This window comes from Alexandromys fortis, unplaced genomic scaffold (assembly GCF_014885135.2).
Source record: "Alexandromys fortis isolate MF-2015 unplaced genomic scaffold, M_Fortis_MF-2015_v1.1 scaffold_202, whole genome shotgun sequence".
Classification (NCBI taxonomy): Eukaryota; Metazoa; Chordata; class Mammalia; order Rodentia; family Cricetidae; genus Alexandromys; species Alexandromys fortis.
In genome coordinates this window covers 1,341,587-1,362,960 of record NW_026068077.1, presented here as the reverse complement: position 1 = coordinate 1,362,960, position 21,374 = coordinate 1,341,587, and positions in this window count along the sequence as shown.

Below are 21,374 nucleotides of genomic sequence, written 5' to 3'. Positions count from 1 at the left end.
AATATGCTTAAAAGGAGATGTTTCAGCATCATTGACTAAAGAGGTACAAGTTAGAACCATTGTGTGATACAAAGAGAAATGAAAAGGGCCTCATTCACCGGTATTATTTTAATGCACCCATGAGCTCATATGACCTCAGAGTACTTTGATAAATCTGCAGGTTGTCACCTTTTTACTTTCAGGAACAAGTTACTGGTCTGTGTCTTGTAGATGGTGCTTAGCAGGCAGTCTGTGTAAGACGCCCACCATGCTACAGAGGCAGCCTATCTCTGCAGTCAGACTGAGTCAAACACTGCCTGTAAAATGGGGTCTCTCAGGACAAGTCAAAACCTGAAAATCCACAGTCTTACCCAGTATGGACCACCTTAGAGCAGGACACAGCATTGTCCTTTCCATCGTCAAATCACATTACAGCATGGCATCATCACTTCTCAATTCAGCCTCAGTCTCTTGCAATACTTCCATTTCTTTCCCTGGGTTGTCAAACCTCGGTCAGATCCTAACTGTTCCTTCTCATTCACAGTCAAACCTTAGCTAATCAAACCCATTGATTCTTATTTGCCTCATCAAGTAATTTAGGGGAGAGGACTTAATAGGCATAAAGAGTCTCATTCTTTCTATTTTCAAGCTTTGATTAGCACAAAATAATTGCAAATGATAACTAATTGATAGCTGGTCAACATCACCCTAAAAATCCAGACCAAAAACTTTAGGATTATACATTTTACCTAAGGTGAGAGAACACTAAATATATTGTAACCACATCCCTGGAAAAGGCATAAATGCATCACTTTTTCTCCATCAATCAAAGGGGGATGAAAACAAAGGGAATTATAAGGAATTTTCCGAACACGAAATGTCTGTCTGAACTAGGACGAGCCACAAATTGTCAGTCTTCATCTTTTGCAGCTGTCAACATAAAAGGATCTCCAAGGTCTCATTCACATCTACGCAGTCACATATGTTCCCAGGCCTTAGTGGGTTCGCAATCTGGTAGGAGTAGGAGACTAACCATCCTGAAAAAAACAGCCAGCATTACTAGGAAAAATATAATTAGGTGCTCAATTACGTGGTACGGGATGCGAGCATTCTAAGAATTGAGAGTACAAGAGTCTGATGCTGGAAAAAACATGTCAAAGCTTCATGGAGTCATTGCGGGTTTTTTTTGCTTGGTCTTAAACATGACATACTAGCGTTGTTATTCTGGATCCATTGGGGCAGTTGATAATTTTCAGGGCAATAACTGTGTCTTCTTAATTGTATTCTCCCTCCCTTGAGTTCCTTGTCTACACCATAGGAATTAGCTCTAAATCCACTCTGTCTTACCCTGTTTACTGGAGAAAACAGTTCCGTGGAGTGGCTAGCCCCACTTTTTTTAGAAGTCTGCTGAGAGCTGTGCCTCTACCTTGTGTCTTGACCAACACATCTGTGCCTCAACAGAGGACTTCAGTATGCTCATTATGACTCAGAGCATATCAATTCTTCACAGAACTGGGATTAATTCATACTTTGTGAAGGGAGCTGGTTTCAAAGGCAAAGAATTTAAGTAAAAATCTGTGCAGTCTGGGATGGGGCGAGAATGGGAGTTTGGTGATGGACTAAGAGAACTCGGGTATTTTTGACTGTTTTTTTTTTTATTCTAATGCCAAATGCTCTAGCATCTTTTTTGTTCATGTAAAAATCCTTCCAGTCTGTAATTTTTGAATCCCCTGCTCAAGTCCTTAGGAACTTACATCCTGGTTATCATTTTATCTGTCTTTTTTTTTTTTTTAACCTCCTGCTTGGGGCTAGACATACAATGAACATATGTAAGTACCTAGTTCTCTATCTACTCGTTTATCCCTTTTATTGCTTTCCTGTTGTTGTAGGTAAAGCACCATAACCAAGGCAATTTATTAAAGAAAATGTCATTTCATTGGGCTTATGGTTTCAGAGGGTTAGAGTCCATGATGGTGGAGCAAAGGCATGGAAGCAAGAACAGCTGAGAGACCACATCTTTGGATCCAAAAGTCCAAGGCAGAGAGCATACTGGAAACATTGCAACCTCAAAGCCTCAAAGTTCCAACAAGGCAACACCTAATCTTTCCCTAACAGTTTCACACCAAGTAGGAACCAAGTATTCAAACATGTGAGCCTAAGGAGACCCAACTTGAAATGTCCCAACTTGAATTTAAACCCTCAAATTCCAGTGACATCCTTCCTCCTACAAGGCCAATCAAACCAGAATTGGCATTTTTTAAAGAAGCTCTTTTTCAATATGGGTAACGCTTAGGGAAAGGGCAGGACTCACCCTAGTGTGAAGGGACAATCACACACCTGTCCCTTAATATTCATACATGTGTTTTGATAGCTACTGAAATTTTACAAAGATTTTTGAAAGGACACCCACTCCCTGTTTTCTTCTCTTTGTTTTTGTGAGTGCAGAGGGTCCTTGCTGAGATTCCTTGGCTAGGATTACAGGCTGATGAGGCCAAAGCACAGCTCACAAATACAGCATAGGGGCTTGGAGTGTGTTTTGACCGTAAACAAGATTTGTTTGCAATTATTTTGTGAGTTTCCAGAAAATGGCAGGTTTGCACGTGAGAGTCAGGCCATGCTTGAAGGCCATATGCACTCAGGCCTTAGGCATGCTTTATAGTGGCTTTGACATTCTTACCTGAAATACGGCTGTATGTAAAGAATGTGGTCTCCAATAATTTTCAATTAAAGGCTTAAATAATGGGATGTCTGAGTGCCCATACACGCTTAAGAAAAAAAGTGTATTGTAAATGAAACATAAAATAATAAAGAATTTTAATTGATAACTGTGGTAGTTTGAATGTAATTGGCCCCCCTCATAGGGAATGACACTATGAGAAGGTGTGGCTTTGTTGGAGGGGATATGACCTTGTTGGAGAAAGTGTCTGACTGTGGGTATGAGATTTAAGGTTTCCTATGCTCAGGATACCTCTCAGTCGACTTCCTGTTGCCTGCAAGATCTGAGGACTCTCAGCTCCTTCACCAACCAGCACCATGTCTGCCTATACATTGCCGTACTCCCCGCCTGAGGCTCTGAACCTCTGAACTGTAAACCACCCCAATTAAATGTTTTTCTTTACAACAACAACAACAACAACAACAACAACAACAACAAGAGAATCTGATCTCCACCAAGGCAGCCTTCCCAGCACATTTTGTTAACTATGCTGCAACCATTGACTTTCAGCTGGTGAGAGAACCTAACCGGACTGTAGAACAAGGGGTTCCTTTCTCTTCCACGTCTCTTTAATTTTCCCTGTCTGACCTGCCTGAAGGAGATGGCTGCACAAATTAAGGGGATTCCTGGTGGCTCCACACTCATGCTGTGAGAAAAGATTCCTGATAAACACTCAAGAGAGAACCAGAACGATTTGTTGAAGGGTGAGACACACAGCAAGACAAAACAAAGGCATCAATACAGAGTTCACTTCTTTGGAGGCAAGAACTGAAACAATTCAGACTTCTTGGGGGAGCAGTCCTCCTCCAAGACGGAAAAGCTCTAAGGAATGGGTTCAAAGGAAAGACCAGGAAGTCCATTTTGGAGAGGCTAAGGCTAAGACGTGTGCTGTGCATTCCAGCAGAGATACATCGAGGACAATTTAACCTACGCCTAGGAAGAATAGAATCATGTCTGATTCAGTGACGAAATTAGAATCCTTTTCAGTGCAAACAAGGCTACGTGGTTATTAGCATCTATTTGCTTTCAATTGTCATAGAAACTATATCTTTATTTTATTGACTTGAAAATTTGCATACATAGCACCACGACTCCTCATTAGCAGACTCAGTTATTTAGTTTCAAAATGTGTGTTTTGTTTGGTGACATAAATCACCATGAAAATCACAAAAGCTTTTAAATCACCCTTCGCTTCAAGGGCAAGCAAAAGTGGTATCAATGAAAACACACCACCACGTTGCATATTTGGGTTTTAATTTGTTTTGTTACACAAGGTATCAAACATACAGATATTTAGCTAACTGTTGTCCAGTCATTCAAAAAGTGCTTATCGAATAAATGTTTGGAGCTTGGAAAATCTCAGAGAACCGTGGATTTTTTTAAATGTCCTCTTTGCAATTGGTAGAAGCCTGCCTGGAAGCTGTGGTTGGGGGGTAGATGGAGGAAAGCAGGAGAGAATAGAGTAAAATTGGGATCACACTATAGCGATAAGTCCTATAAATAAAGGTTTGAGCAAATTGTTTCAGTGAGCGGGGAGGAAGAACTCTCCCAGCTTGGAGAAATTATATCCTAGTATATATTTTTTTTCAATCAAAATAATTTTATTAGCTGCCTACTTGGAACCAGCTTATTGATTTTACTTTGCTTATATGGTTAAAAACTAAATAAAATAATGTAGGGAATTTCTTTTAAAATTAATTTATTCTTTGACAATTTCATACATGCAGATGATACGCAGTGGTCCCACTCATCTCTCTATTTTCATTTTTCAGGTCCATTATCTTTATTTATGGTTAAACTACATGAAGTCAGAAGATTGGGGGTCAGGAAATGTATATCTTTTATTATATTTTGTATTTAATGTGTTCTTCAGCAATCTCATACCTGTAAGGCACGCTGGTTCCTCTGAATAGCGCTCTCTCTCTCTCTCTCTCTCTCTCTCTCTCTCTCTCTCTCTCTCTCTCTCTCTCCCTCTCTCTCTCTCTCTCTCATCTCTCCCATCTCTCATTCATGTCTTTAAACTGTGACCCACCATTCTTAATCAGGCCTGCCCGTGTGGTCACGGGTTTGGAACTGTTCACTGGAATCTGATGAACTTGCACCCCAGTATCCTGTCTCCGCAGAACAATATCCTCTTACCACTCTACCCACCCCCCACTCTTTCCACCAAGACCACTTTCTTTTCTTTCTTTTTGGTTTTGTTTGTTTGTTTGGTTTTTGTTTTTCTTTTTTGAGATGGGAGGGTCTCTCTAGAAAGCCCTGACTGACTTGGAACTCACTATGTAAACCAGGGTGGTCTCAAACTCATAGAGATCCACTTTCCTCTGCCTCCTAGTGCTGGGATTAAAGACATGCTAACTAACATGTCTAACACCCCACCACCAGCACATTTTCATGCCTCTTTGTTTTGTCTTGCTTTTTCTTTTTCTTTGCTGCCCACTGGGTTTCCCAAAGGCCACTTACATGGGCAGAGGGATGAAGCTATCTACTGGAGAAGGAGTAACTTGCCAATGGCTACAATACTGAAGACAGTGACTTCCTTGACTGACATTAGCTTCACTAGGTGAGGTGTAGCCTCCTGAGATCCTCCCCTACTTACAAATTAATATTCAAGGGTTAGTCTTCTGTAGACCCATACAAGCAACTGCAGCTGGCTTTTCTCTCACGGTTGCCTTTATAACCACTGCAAAGACTCTAAAGGCTAGCCAGAGCATCCGGTTGCATCGTGGCTTCTCTAGAGTCTGCAACCAAGACACATGGTGTCAGCCGCCACAGGATCTTAATATCCAGTTCTGGTGAACTGCCAGGGAAAGTGGCTGCAGCCTAAATATTTTGTTAGGCCTCTGGGAATTTCTTGACCAACAATTCCCAAGGTGGTGTTCTATATCTGACACTTGGATTTTCACTTAATAACCCATGACTTCTGGAATCAGCAATACCCACCTATACATGGTACCTGAATTCAAAATCTGTTTTTCAAAATTGATTTTCAATTAGCCTATAAATCATGCTTTCCCTGTGATGTCTTCATACACTGATGTTTTAGTTAAGTCTCACCTTCCTCCCATCTTCTCCTTTATCCCACCCATTAATTTCCATATTCATGTCCACTGCCGTCCCTTGCCTGCTTGAGGCATCTACTCCTTCCCACCGTGACTCCCTCCCTCTTTTATTGCTTCTAGGTCTCTACACACCTTCCTAGGTAAACAGATATAAAAATTTAAAGTTACAGTTCACATTCAAGAGAACATGCAGAGTTTGACTTTCTGGGGCTGCATTACTTCACTCGGTAAAATATTATAATATCTTCTAGTTCCATCCATTTTCTTGCAAACTTCCTTTATCTTTTGCAAATGAAGAAAATTCTGCTGTGTGCATCTGCCACATTTCCACGATCCATTCACTGATCGCTGGGCTCCAAGATGGGTTCCATTTATTAGCTGTTGTGAAGGAAGCAGCAATGAATGTGTGTCGCCACTGTCTCTGTAGAACAACATGGTCTTTACAGTGGTATGGCTGGGTCATAAGCAGTTCTATGTTCTATGTTCAGCTTTTTGAGCAGCTTGAGGAACGTTTAGAATGATTGTATAGTGATTGCACCAGTTTGCACCCCCACTAACGGTAAATAAATACTTTCTTTCCTGGCTGGAGAGATGGCTCAGTGGTTAAGAGCATTGCCTGCTCTTCCAAAGGTCCTGAGTTCAATTCCCAGCAACCACATGGTGGCTCACAACCATCTGTAATGAGATCTGGTGCCCTCTTCCGGCCTTCAGGCGTACACACAGACAGAATATTGTATATATAATAAATAAATAAATATTTAAAAATATACTTTCTTTTCCCCACAGCCTCACCATCACTTGTTGTAGTTTTGATTTTTAATGATAGCCAATTTGACCGGGGCGAGGGAGGATCTTATCTGCATTTCCCTCCTGGCTAAATTCATCCACAGTTTTGTGCACAGGAGACTGTCTTACAGTCCACCCTTCCTTTTTCTTCCTTATCGGAAGGGCCCTTCCGATACTGCAACAAGGTGTGAATTAGAGAAATATCCAGCTTCTAAGTTTACCTTGTGAATAACAGGACTGCAGCTTTCCAGCAGGACATATCGAGCTGGCCTTCTGCTGGTGAGTGATGATTGACAGACGGGCGTGGAAGGGAGGAGGAGTTCTCGGAGCCCATCACTAGAGTGTTTGCCTTGGCCGTACCAGCAAAAGGAATGCACTGGAGGAGTCACCTCTTGCCGGCTTTTTTTTTTTTTTTTGAAAGCCTAGAACCACGTGCTGTGCTGCAAATAGTCAATAAAGAATGTAGGAGTCACCGAAGCCCGACACCGTCACTGAAATGGGGTCCATCCATCCCCAGTGTTTTACATGTGACAACGTGAAAGCAACCTGCTCACCTCACGGCTTCGTGGCGAGAGTACTCACCGTGGGCGACTTACTTAATTCTCCCAAATCTAGGGTTCTTAACCTCCAAGAAGGGTGGGTGCTAATAACAGGAAGTTCTTTTGGAAATCGTGTGGGATTATCAGGGGAAAGCAGGTAGCTGTGCACCAAGAAAGTGTTCAGTAGATACTAAGAATTTTGCCTCCCTATTTTGATTCTTTTGTCTTAGAATTTCAATTTTGATGGGGTAGGGCCAGATGTGATGCCGTGAAACAAGAAAGATGCCTAAGATTGCGACTAAGGTCCCATCAACCACCCTGCTTTGTGATCCTAACACTCCAATCACTAAATTGGATTGCCTGCCATTCTAGAGAATGTCCACTAGGTGGCAACATGTGGTCATATTTACTGTCTGCTCTGACTTTGTAAGAAGGATCATGAGAGATTGCGGGCTTGGGTTTCACCTCATTTGACACTGGAGAATTTTGTTGCCACAGAAAAAAATGACTGGCTGGCTATAGCAATTATTGGGGTGTGGAGGGGCCTGGATACTCCAATTATGAGTTTTTGTTTAAAAATAACTTATCTGCTGTTCCCATGTTGGGTTTTTAGGACTCTTTGTAGTTGCTGACAGCTGGAAACCAAGGCCTCAGTAAGGACAAAGTATGTCTTTGTTCATTAAACAAACGTTTATGGGTTTCCTGATAGAGATGGGATACAGCCTCTCTGGACTCACAATTGCTCACAGTTGAACAAGAACACAGTAAGTAAACTGTTGGCATTCGGGCAGGAATGGCGGAAAACTGACTAATGGAAATTTGGAATAAAAGATGAAAGTCTGCTCTGGAAGAACACCCTGGAAGTCAAGTTCACTCAATAAAAGACTTGTTTGCTGTAAAACAAAAACTGAGCAATCAAAGCTCCGAATGACTTGCCACAACCACACAAAGGCCTTTCAAATAATCAACAAACATATCATGCTTCCAACCGGCTGCCTGCCCCCCATCTCTTCAAACAAACATAGATTCCACAGAAGAAACCCCATCTGGTTGCCATAGAGCTGACTCATGGGACGCAGCTTCCAGCGTCCAATCCACAGAAAGTACCTGTGAGCATGGGGCACTGCATCTGGATGGGGGCAGCTAGGAAGGGAGCTCCCCAGATGACCAGGTTTCTTTGCTCACGCTCGTGAACTGTGTGCCTGTACAATTAGACTTTCTTCCCAGTTCACTTACGCCGGTTCAACTCTACATGTTAATTTTGCGATTTCCTTTGAATCGTGTAAGCTAACAAAGTAATGCCCAGGCAGAGTAATTAATAGTTATTCACAGATTTGTGAAAAGTTGAGTCCCTTGAACATACCCAAAGACTAACTGCTAGAATATTTTGGCCGCACCGTATACCATGTGTTTTCCTCATGTCTCCAAGATGAAAACATTGATCTCCCAGGAGGGGATGGGATGGGGATTAGTAGAGACTTTAAAGGGTTGGACAAGGGAGAATTCAAGTCGGATAACAAGTGCCAAGACAGTCAGGACTCAGTTCGGGCCAGACCCTCCAGTTAATACCTTAGATATTTTATGAAGAACTAGAAGTTTGTAGGTTCTAAAAATAAAGAAACGGTAGAAGGAGAAGGATATATAGCAATCATGCCAACTTTACTATTACACATGGTGTAGACATGTGAATTACCATACATTGGATTGTTATAATCATTCCAGATATGTATATATTTAAAAATTTTGTGGCTTCAAAATAGGAATAGCTAAAAAAAAAAAACAAAACAAAAAACAATGCATTAGGCAAAATGAATAAAAACCTCAAATATGTTCCAAGCTTCACTTCTCTCCAGTTTATGAACTTTGGGGGCACTTCCTTCGAATCAGGGTGTTTGAGATGAAAGAGACTCATGGGGGCTTGGTTACTTTCTCAGGGACTACTGAGAAAGCGTTGGATTACTGGAGGGGCTATGCTTGTGTTTGAAGTCAAGGTAAAATATTTAACTATTACATATTGCTTTTTGATTTTACAAGGTTGGCTGATTTTTTGGGACATCCTTTCAATTATTTTTCACCAAAGTAAATTTTAAAAACTGACCACAACAATCTCTGGTCCATCTCTTTGCCCTTCTTATTTCTTAAATCCAGGAGTCAAGATTCTAATCTCTCTGCTTCCTTTGCCTTATCAATGATAAGAACCCTCTCCTGTTGGTCATGCTTAATCTCGGTTCCCTGTGGGGTCTAAGCGCGGACAAGCTTTTTGGATGGCCCATGCCTGCTGTCTTTCTACACGTGACTTCTGGGTTAATTCTGCTATAGTAAAGTTGATTCAGGCTGTTCAAGTTGTGCCTGGTAGGAGGGTACATTTTGGGCGAGTGTATCTGAAATAGAGGAATGGCAGGATCAAGGATGAGAATAGAGATGCATGGAAAGGTCCCAGGGGAAGACTGAATGGACCACACCAACCAAGTCATCGAATCAATGGAATTAGAGGAAAAAGCCAGCTTTGTTGAAGGAGCTGAGACTGTACTATACAAGAGGACAGAGAGCAATGACTGAGGAGCCAAAATGGGATTGAATGATGCAGGATGCGATGGAGTATTGAATGTTCTCTTAGAAGCAAGGTGGCTCTGAACCGAAGGAAGGGTGCTGAGGCTGGCCTCTCCCAGCTGAACACGTGCTGTTTGGTCTGAGGTTAAGACTATATTTTTTCTCTCTGCTCTCCTCCCTTTCTCTCCCCTCCCCTTCAATCCTCTCCCATGGTCCCCATGCTCCCAATGGAGAAGCTAGGCAGCCTGTGTGGGATTCTAAAGCCACGAGCCCTGCTGTGATCAGGATGATGTCCTGAGACATGGGTTAAATTTAACTTAGATCATTAGCCAGACAAATTTTAGGCTAAGATTTTAGGTGTAAACAATCTGACAAGGTGATTGGCAGCCTCTCATTATAGAGGCATAGTGATTAATTAACACGGAGCTTAATTAATTTTGTAAGGCGAGGAACAGTATTTCTTTGGAGTGAAAAATCAATATTTAAATAGTTGAAAGTCCCTGCTCATCGGTAATTTCACTCAGATAGTTAACTTACTTTTTTTTTCTTTGAGACAGGGTTTCTCTATGTAGCCCTGGCTGTCCTAGAACTTGATCTGTAGACAAGGCTGGCCTTGAGCTCAGAGATCTGCCTCCCTCTACGACTCTGAGAGGTGGGGCTAAAGGCTTGAGCCACTGTGCCCAATTTAAATTATTTTTGACTCTCAGTTCTTGGTAAAGGTGTTATCTGTCTCCACCTACCAAGAAAATTGTAGATTTATAGTATTGTAACTCAAGCTTTTTTTGAGCATCAGGTGTTAAGTGAATACGTTCGTTTATTCTTGCTTCAATTTTTAAAAACATATTTTTATTATTGCCTGGGTCAGGATGTCAAGCAATACCCTTAAAGCTGAAAATGTATCTTAAAAACAGTAAAGATACCCACTTCCCTGCTTTTGGTGGGGGATGCATCATGACTGTGTCCGGGGTACATTCTGCTCTGTTGCCTGCAGAAATTAGAGTGATCTAAGGGACTGGTGGGAGGTAACATTTTTTGCCATGTGACATGGGAAATTTCTACTACTACTACTACTACTACTACACACACACACACACACCACAGCAGCACAGCCAACCCCAGCAGTAAAGGGTTTTCTTCATCTTGACCAAAACCATTACTCTGAGAAACCAAATAGAGTTCAGAGTTGACAATCGGTAGTCTAGGAGTCTCGCTGGGGCTGGGAAAATAAGGCTAACCCTCGCCAGGTGCTGACGATGACGAGTGAGGAACATGGCAACCATGTGGAGTCTGTAAGGCTTGATCTCCACCAAGCAAGCGTGGATGTCTGGCTAGCCGGGACAGATCTGCGTGCATGGCACGGGCAATTGCACAGCACAGAGACCCAGGGAGAGGTGGGGATGATGAGACCACACACTGTAGGACCAACGTCAGTGAAGACAAAGGCACGTCTCATTTTCCCCTCTTTAATTTTCTGCTGAAGAGCAAATCTTAAAGGAGTCTAGAAGGGCAAGGGCACCCCTTGTAAGGGCCCGACCCAGCCTTGAGAAACTGGTTACACATCTTCCTTCACTGACGACTCACGCTCGGCTACCTTTCCCTCAGACAAACGGTATTTTATTGAAGCGCTCGAAGTGCCTTTCTCTGTAGTAATTTAATAGATGCTTGGCTTTTAGGTGAGTATGTCTTTTATCTCGGGTCGCTACAGCTGTAGAGCAGAAGGCAGGATCAGGCGGGAGAGAGGCTAAAGCCGGAGCGGCTCGGAGACTCGGGCTCACGAGGGAGGAAGGTGGGAGTGGAGGAGAATTTCAGGGTCTGTGGTCAGTGGTGGGCAGCAGAGCCCACGTGGATGCTTCTGTTACCAGAACCAGCTGAAAAGCTACGCCAGGCTTCTGTGGCCACTTCATACCATGTCATCTACTCACAAAGAGAACAGTGATTTCCTGGTAAAGATAAGTGTGACTTTTGGTCACCATCTGTTCTAAGAGCAAGATGCCAACTGAATTTCCCGATTTAAAACGGATTCACCTGTTTGAGCCATCTTACGTACTTTCCCTTTTTTAGCTTTAATGACTTATTTCAGAGAGCGTAATCAAAAGAACACACCAACACAAACCTTAAACAGGAGCCCACAGTTCGCACTAATGGGCTTCAGATCTAATCCTTGTGTACTCATTGTACCTCAAAATTGAAAAAGAAAAATGAATTTCAAAGCTTCTGAAGTTTACTTTGAGGCTATCTTTTTAATCTCTTTTTGCCATTTACTCTTCAATTGTTTTTCTGCTTATACTCAACCCCTATTTCATATTTTTCCATACACCAAATAATTCATAAATATCTAGTTTTGAACTCTAGACTTTTGTTGAACTCCTAATAGCTATATCCCTACAGCTGGACATCTGTTTGGCACTTTAGATATAATATTTTATTTGTTTTTTTTTTTTTTGTTGTTTTGTTTTTTTGAGACAGAGTTTCTCTGTGGTTTTGGTTCCTGTCCTGGAACTAGCTCTGTAGACCAGGCTGGTCTTGAACTCACAGAGATCCGCCTGCCTCTGCCTCCCGAGTGCTGGGATTAAAGGCGTGTGCCACCGCTGCCCAGCTAGATGTAATATTTTAAAATCAATTTCCTCTATAAACTGTTCTTTCTCTGTTATTTTAGTCTTACAAATTTAATAATGACTGGTATATGTTATATGCCAGATTATGGCTTAGAAAACATCAGTGAACACAGAGAGGGGACAGCAGGCAAGACCTGTAGGGCCACTGGTTTACAATAAATAATAGAGATCTATCCCACAGTTGCACTAGAGGACTGGGTGTGTTTTCATGTTACAACTTATAGTATTTCCTCATAGATCACACGTAAGATAATAGCTAGGGCACTGGAGAGCGTGGGCTAAGCAGTTAAGAGCACTCACTGCTCTTGCTGAAGGCCCTGGCTCAGTTCCCATCACATATGCAGCTCACCACCTTCAGTAATGGCAGTTCCAAGAGATCTGGTGACCTCTTCTGGCCGCCTCCAGCACTGCACACAAGTGGGGCACATACATAGATGCAGGCAAAACACACATATAAAAGTGTTTTATTTTTGAGGCAATGTTTCACTAGATAGCTTTGGCTATCCTAGAATTCGCTTTTTAGACAGAGCCAGTCTCAAACCCACAGAAATCCACATGTCTCTACCTCCCCTTCCCCAGTGCTGGGATTAAAGGCATGTAGCACTATGTCTGGCTAAATAAACATTGTTTAAAGAAGTATATGGAACACTTAATAGAAATAATTCAAAGATGATGTCATCAATATTTATGGTCCAAACAACAGGAATCATGAAGTTGCAGCTGCTGAGTAGTGAAGGTTGGCACAGAGGCAGGTATGTGTAACGATCATGAATTAAACATGTAATACGCAATACAGAAATTTCTGCTAGACCAAATGGTGATACTGAACAGGTGGCTGGAAATGTGTGCTTGCACAGCCAGTATGAACATAGCTCTCCATTTTCTCCAAGCCTTCTTCAGTTGGGCACACTCCATTTTAATACTTGCCTGTGTATAGTTATTTCCATTGTTATTTAATATGTTACAAGTATTTAATGCTTACTAATGCTATAATAAGTTTTTTTTTTCAAAATCTTTTTTATAATTTATTGTTTTTGTGTAGACATTTAAATTTTCGTATCATCCAGGTACACGACAATTACAGATAAATTCACTTTTTAATTCTTCAGCTTGTCTGTGAATCTTCCACACAAGTGATCATGTGAACTATAAGTAAGGAATCAGAATTTCTTCCTTTTTAACCTTTATATATTTTATTCCTTTCGTAGTCCACTGGAAAGAATATTCATTGTTCTATAACTTAACAGATTCGATGAAATCGTTCTTCTATTTTAGGATTCACCTTTATTTATTTAAATGTATGTGCGTGTGTGCGTGCCAGTGCATGGGTATGTGCATAGCAGCCTGGTGACAGCAGAAGCAGATGGCATTAGATCCTCTGAGACTGGAGTCCCAAGTGACTGTGACCCACACAATGCAGGTGATGGCATTGAAGGCTAGTCCTCTGGAAGGGCAGCGTGTCACTCCTAACGTCTGGGTCAGGTCTCTGGCCCCGAGAGCCACTTGTGTCCTTGCATATCTCCTGATAGAGGCCGTCAGTGATTCACCACAGACAGGGATGTGCTCTGTGCAACCTCCCATGTCCTTCATCAAATTCACAAATTCCTTTGATCCCTTGTTCAAATAGTAACTCACTTAAAAAATTTTAACCCTATTTATTTAATTTGGAACATGCTCTCATGTACCACAAGCTGGCTTGAACTGGTCCTGTAGCCAAGGTTGGCCTTCAGTTCTCGCCCCTTCTTCTGCCTGTGAAGTGTTGAGGTTTTCAGAGCTGTGCTGCTATGTTCTGTAATCTATCTACTGGTTTCTGAAGTAAATCATCATTTCCATTTTTAATACTGATGGTTTGTACTAATATAGCAAAATTAGCCACATATAACACATTTTAAAATTCTATCCTTGTTTTCTTCTTGCCTTTACTTTGTATCAGGCCTCCTCACACTATGGAGAAGTACCAGTTATGTAACCTAAGTCCTTTAGAATAGGAATTTTCCACAATGAGGACTACTGAGACATCAAGAACAATGGCAATGGGTTTTTGATCCTATTGCATGTATTGGCTTTGTGGGAGCCTAGGCTGTTTGGATGCTCACCTTACGAGACCTGGACAGAGGAGGGTTTTCCTTGGACTTCCCACGGGACGGGAGGGAGGGAGGGGGACATGATTGGGGGAGGGGGAGGGAAAGGGGAGGCGGAGGTGGGGAAGAGACAGAAATATTTAATAAATAAATTTAAAAAAAAAAGAATAGGAATTTTCCTATGATTGTGTTTCACTGTATTTTGCTCTGTATTTTTCCTGATTATTTTAAAAGATTTTTATACAATATGCTCTGATTATGGCTCCCCTCCCCCAACTACTTCCAGTTCTTCACCATCTCTCTGTCTCTCTCTGTTTCTGTCTCATTCAAAAACAGGAATCAGAAGCCGGACAGTGGTGGCATATACCTGTGAAGGCAGAGGCAGGCGGATCTCTGTGAGTTCAAGGCCATCCTGGTCTACAAGGGCTAGTACAAGAACAGACTCCAAAGATACAGAGAAACCCTGTGTCAAAAAACAAAAAATATAATTTAAAAAAAAACAGGAATCAGAAATAATAATCAAATAAGATAAAATAAAATAAAAGTAAACTAGAATAGGACAAAAGAAAGAAATAGAAAGAGTCAAAGAAAACCCACCAGATACACTACAGAAATAGAGACACATAGAAAACCCATGAAAACAAAATCAGAAACCATTCAGTTTAGTTTTCTGTAGTGCCTTACGCTATAGTGGGGTGCCTGCGTTACACTCTATGTGCTACACGCTATGGTACACTTCGCATTTGTAAGCGGAGTAAATGACTGGAGATTTAAACACACATACACAGACAATGACATGGGGACATGGGTCATTCTAGAAACAAGAATGTCCTCTTTTATGTGTTCAGGGGCACCTTTTATAGTGTTCTGGCCACACCCCAGCTCTTGGGATCTTTCAGCTGCAGACTCATCAGAACCCACTCCCTTGCCATCAGGGTCTTGTGCTCAGAGCAGCTGCAGGCTGCTCAGAGCAAAGGAAAACAAGATGTTTACAAGAAATTCAGGGTCTGGTGGTCTGCAGTCCCCAACAGTTTTCCGCGTGTAGCTCTGCTCTACCCTATCAACAGGCCAAGATAGTTACTTTATTAATCAATGGTATTCACAGCATACAGAGAAGAATCCCACATCAGGTCTCTGTGAGTTCAAGACCACCCTGGGCTCCACTAGAATGAGCCAGTCTCAAAGAGAAACAGTCAGGAGGTGATGGCTCACACCTTTAATTCCAGTACTAGGGAGGTGGAGACAGGAAGGGGTATGGATTGACGGAGAGGGAATATAAGGCAGAAGGAGACAGGAGTCAGGGCATGCAGTCTGAGGATTCTGAGGGACAAGATCGCCCCTTTGGTCTGAGTATTTGTGGCGAGAACTCCAGCGGCTGGTCCCTCTGCTTCTCTGGTCCTTCAGCTTTTGCCTCCTGAGAGTTGACTCCAAATTTTTATTATTGAGACCAATCAGAATTCGTGCTGCAGGGTTTTGCTGTGACAGATCTGACTATGTTTGGGGGAGGATTGTGGAAGGACTTTGGAACTCTAGCCTAGAAAGTCCTTGCGTGTTGAGACCTCAGTGGGATGTTCTGTGGGAACTTGGAAAACAAGAATATTGAGACCAGTGCTGAAGATGGAGGCCTGGCTTGTGAAAGTTCAGAGGGAAGTTTAAAGACTCAGTTGGGGCAGTTTGTTGCTTTGAATTAAGATCCTGTGGTTCTGGTTAGGTGGGACTGAAGAATCAGCTGTGATTAAGAGACTACCAGAGCTACTAATGCAAAACTTTGCTTTGCTGGGATACTTGATGCTGGTCAGCTAGGGTTAAGAAATTAGCAGCATCACATAAGTGAAACCCGGGACATTTTCTGAGAGCACAGAGAAGTTCTGTTCCAGAGGCAGCCAAGGTTGTACCTTGTGCTGGCAGCCAGACTTGATCAGGTGTAAGCATCACCCAGGTGGCACTAGTTTTGAGGGCCTGAAGGGACCACAGAGAGCAACTGAGGCTTGGCACTGTGGGAGGCAGGAAAGAGCATTGGTGAAGGTGCAGCCTCAGTTGCAGTTGAAGGGCCAGGGCTTGAGGGGTGCATGCAAAGAAGTTGAGGCTTGGCACCATGAAGAGAGCCTATGAGAGGCTGTAGATGAAAGTGCAGCCCAGTTGCAGCAAAGACCCCAACAGTTTGGAGATTCCAGTACCATGGAATGACCACCAAGAACATGCTACGTTGTCAAATATATTTATCAGCTGTTAAATTTTCCTGGTGGAGTTTTTAGGGTCAATTACATATACAATCATACAATATACAAATAAAGTATTTTGACTTCCCCTCCCCTCTTTGTACCCCTTTAATTTCTTCAGTTGCCTTCTTGCTCTAGCGCTAAGACTTCAAGTACTATATTGAATACATATGGAGAGGGGTGACGACCTTGTCTTGTTCTTGATTTTAGTGAAAATGCTTTAAATTTCTCTCCATTTTGGTTGATGTTGGCTGTGAGTTTGCTGCAAATTACCTTTATTATATAATGGTCCTTGTGTCCCTAACCTTCCCAGGACCTTTATCATGAAAGGGTGTTGAATTATATTAAAGGCATCTAATGAGATGATCATGTGCTTTTTGTCTTTTATTCTGCTTGTATGGTGGATTACATTTGTTGATTAAGTATGTTCAAGCATCCCTGCATCCCTGGGATCAAGCTTACTTGATCATAGTGGATGATCTTCTTGATGTTTTCTTGGATTCAGTAAATAATTAGAGACTAATTCAGTAAACAATTTAATAAAATAATACAATAAAATAATTCCAATTATTTTATTGATAAAATTGTTCCAGTAATGTTCACATAGCTGGAACATCTTACTGTCTACTTCTTATGGGCATTATTTCTTCTTTTTTTCCTAGAACTTTTAGATGTGCTATTAAGGCAAAAATATGAGTCTGTCCAATTATTTTTTAATGTGGGCACTTACAGATGTCACCTTGCCTCTCTCTTAGAACTGTCTTCATTTTGTCCCACAGATTTGGGCAGGTTGTGGTTTCATTTCCATTCAGTTCTAAGATGTTTTTAATTTCCCTAATTTCTATCTTGACTTATTTTTCATTTCATAGTGAGTTCTTTAGTTTCCATGAATTTGTATGTTTTCTGTTGCTTCTGCTCTTGGTGATATTTAGTTTTAATTCATAGTAAGTTATTCAGGTTCTGGTGGAAATACACAATACCATTGTACTGGATGGTACTGTGTTTTTGCCCTGGTCCCTAAGTATCTGGATTTAGGATGATTGCAATTCTAGGTGTTGCTATCGGGTCTTGTCTTTTTGGGGGGTAGGTGTTCCATTGCTTGTTTTCTGTTGCCGTCTCTGGATCCGAAGAGTGTGGTGGTTGTTGGTTGCCTGGTAGAGTGTCTGAGTCCCTGCCACATGTGGTCAGTGGGGGTCCAGGGGAGAATTTGATTCTTGGTATTGGGGACTGACAGGAAGGAATAGAAGATCGTCTAAAATGGAGGTAGATGGTGTGTGGTGGTGGTGGGGTCTGAGAGGGTCTGCAAGAAGAAGGAAAGTTGTGTTTGTCCCCAAGGAGTGAAAGTAGTGAGGGAGAATAGGTCCCTTCCAGTGGTCTGTTGCAGGACTAGGGATAAGACTGGAAATTGACAATGGAGGGAAGGAAGGAAAATGAAGATGAGCTACCTGATTCCTAGGTCAGCGTGACCAGCAGCTTCCCAGGTAGAGAGTGCCTCCAGGTACTGGTGGCTAACCCAAGGGGATGGCATGAGGGAAGAAAGTTACTTCCTGGGAGGACCTGTAGAGTCCCCAGGGGATGGAGGCAGGAAGGGAGGATGGACCCTACAGGTCTAGAGTAAATAATCATTTTAATAAATACTTTCCTCACAGTTTCGAAATGATCACATATTTTCTTCTTTAGAAAGACTATATATTATATATTACTTATATTGTTAATTTTTTAGTAATTATGTCTGTTTTGTTTCACTGGAGTAAATCTAACTTGATTGGGAAGTAGTTCTCTTTTTCTATGGACTCAGTTTCAAAACATCACATTGTGGAGCACGGAAGCCATTGGCCTGGCATTTCACTTCTTGTAATATTCTGGTTGCATTCTCTATAGCCTGATCATAACCCACTCCTGGCAATAGAACACAGCTGATAAAACCCATTTTTAGTCTCTGCTTTGGCCGACTGTGAAGTGCTAGATACCAGGATACTAATTTAGACACAGCTCTCCTTGGTGTTCCTGACCAGGAGGTTGTTCAGAGACAAAGTTGGTAGAGAATCACTGTGCCTGGCACATTCTGTTATAGGATGAGCAATTAAAATTTCTGATAGAGCAATGACCACGAAATTATCATAGTCCTGGAGATTGCCAAGAACAAAAATGGCCATTCCTTCTTATATTAGACTCCGAAACAGAAGTCTGCATTAACATCTGTGGTTGTTTGAATAAGGGCCCACATAGGCTTGAATATTTGAATGTCTAGTAGAATTAGGAGGTGTGGCCTTGGAGGAACTGTGTCACTTGGAGTGGACTTTGAGATGTCAAAAGCCCACACCAGGTCCAGTGTCTCTGCCTGCTGATCAGGAGGTAGAGCTCTCTGCTACTTCTCCCACACCATGTCTGCCTGCCAGCAGCCACTCTCCCCACCTTGATGATAATGGACTCAGTTGCTGAAATGCTAAGCAAGCCTCCAATTAAATGCCTTCCTTCCTGAGTTCCCTAGATCCTGAGGTCCTTTCACAGCGACGGAACGCTAAGATACCATCCTAGGGTGTGAAACGTGTTCCAAACTTCAACTGCCTTTTTCTAGAAAGACAGGCGTCTTTCTCCATTAGCTGGTGTAAAGCCTTCTGTTTGACTTCTAGAAATTGTATAGGCAAATCACAAAGGATTTGCTAAAGCATGAACTACTGACAGGGGACAATTTAAATTTCAACTAGCTTCAAGAAGAAATCATACATTTTCAAGAAATAGTGACTGGTGCAATTGGATAGCACAGTTTTTTGTTTTGTTTTGTTTTTTATTGAGAACAGTAGGATTAAGACACTGGCCCTTTTGGGTACAGAAACCCCTTAAACAATTACTGGAGCATCTCTGAAGAAGGCATGGAGCAAGGACAGCCCTGAGGTAGTTCTTCACTTCCAAATGGTGTCCAAAGTCTACTGCTCACAAGCCCTAGCTGCTATTAGACTAAGCCCCTCTCCTTTCACTTCTGTTGGTTGACATATTTGGGCAAGAACAGATATTTGAAATATTTGAACTAAGTTGTGGAAAACAGCTCTTTCAATTACAAATATACATTTGTAATAGGTCCTTTATTTGGCAGTTTTCACCTTTCCCCTTTTCTTTCTATTATTATTATTATTATCATCGATATTATTTTTAAGAGTCACAAGTAAATAAAATTTAGTCAGGATCACACAAAGGAGTCTTTTGGTCCGGGTTATGGCTCTCTCTTTTTTGGAGGTAAAGCCATTGTAGAATCTTCTTTGGGTGAAGGAAGGAGAGGAAATGCATGCGGGGTGTGCCACAGATTCCTGCCCAATCCAAGGGCAAGCTCCTTGACGTTATTCATTTGTTATTTGCTTTTTTGCCGGAGGCGTGAGTCACCGTGCTTTCCACCAGGAGTTTCTATTCTAAGGACCGTCATCCTTGTTGACTTTTCTCTACCAGAGGCTGCCACTGCATAGTTACTAAGTCATAGAGAGGGGAGGTACCACGCACTCACTTCAAGGGCAGTCAATTTCTGACGTGAACTGACATTCTCAAGAACAAAAGCTACACCTATGTAAACAATCACACAGCTGATTGATTGATTAGCACATTAGTGGTTGAGGTGAGTTGGTATATTACAGGTTCATACACAAGTTATCTTGAATTATCTTAGCATCACTACTAAATGTGACCTAATGTTTTTGTGATTACTATGTAAAGCCTTTTGGATTGCACAGATAGATTCATAGCTTTCCCAAAATCTAAAGATTAAAATAGTCATCAGATAATGTCTGATGGCCCTGATTTGCTGTAACTCACTTACCTGGATGTTTTCAGAAATATATTTTAAAAATAATTTGATTGATGCCTCCCTTTGTTCCATCACCTTATTGGAAAGTGAATATCTACTGGAGTAACTTGCTATTGGAATAACTTGACTCTGTCTCTCCAGGATACACTTGCTCATATTCGGTTTCAGAATACACTATTGGCATCTTTGAGGTGATGGCTGGTTTTTGTTGCTGCTTTTGTGGGTTGGCACAAATCTCAATAGCACATTTCTTTTAAAAAGGAGATCTGGAGCAAAAAGTTCACTAGCTCTAAAGTGGAAAACTCAGGTTTCATCAAAGTCTTTCTTAGGATCAGAACTGAGAAGAACAGGATCAGTCCATCAGCAAGCAGCCAAAGCAGTTGCGAGAAGCAAATCTTGCTCGTTTTACAGAATTGAAGACAGAGGGGCTGTATCCCTGTCTGCAATCACCCAACTCACCTGAATATTGCCTCACACAATTTGCCCTCACAACCTCAAGAGATTTACAGAGTACTAGGTGACTAGTGGCCACGTGATAAGAGAGGGATGGAGAAAGCATGCCTTAGAGAAGAAGGGATGAGAAAGGGAGCTGTCACGTTATGTAATGCTGTATAGCCTCCATAGCAAGATCTCCACACTTTTGTTCAAATCTGAAGACTCCTCACCACTGGGTCACTTTCTAGGGGTCTTACCCATTTCATGGTTCCTTCAGCAGACTCCAAGATGTGTTCTATATTTTCTATATTTGCCGAGGACCTGAGTTCAATCCCCAACACCCAGGTATGGGGGTTCACAACCACCCGTAGCTCCAGATTCTTCGGACCCACCCTCCTCTGCACTCCAAGCACACTGATCCTCATATGCACAGACTCCCTTCTCCCCCACTGCTGCACACACAAGCATACACATAATGCAAAAATAAAACAAGTTCTTGAAAAGAACAAAACTACTAAAAATAAATGGCTTTTTAAATGAAAATAAATGTTTAAAAAGGAGAACAACAACCAACCCAGAAACAGAGGTATAGAAATCAA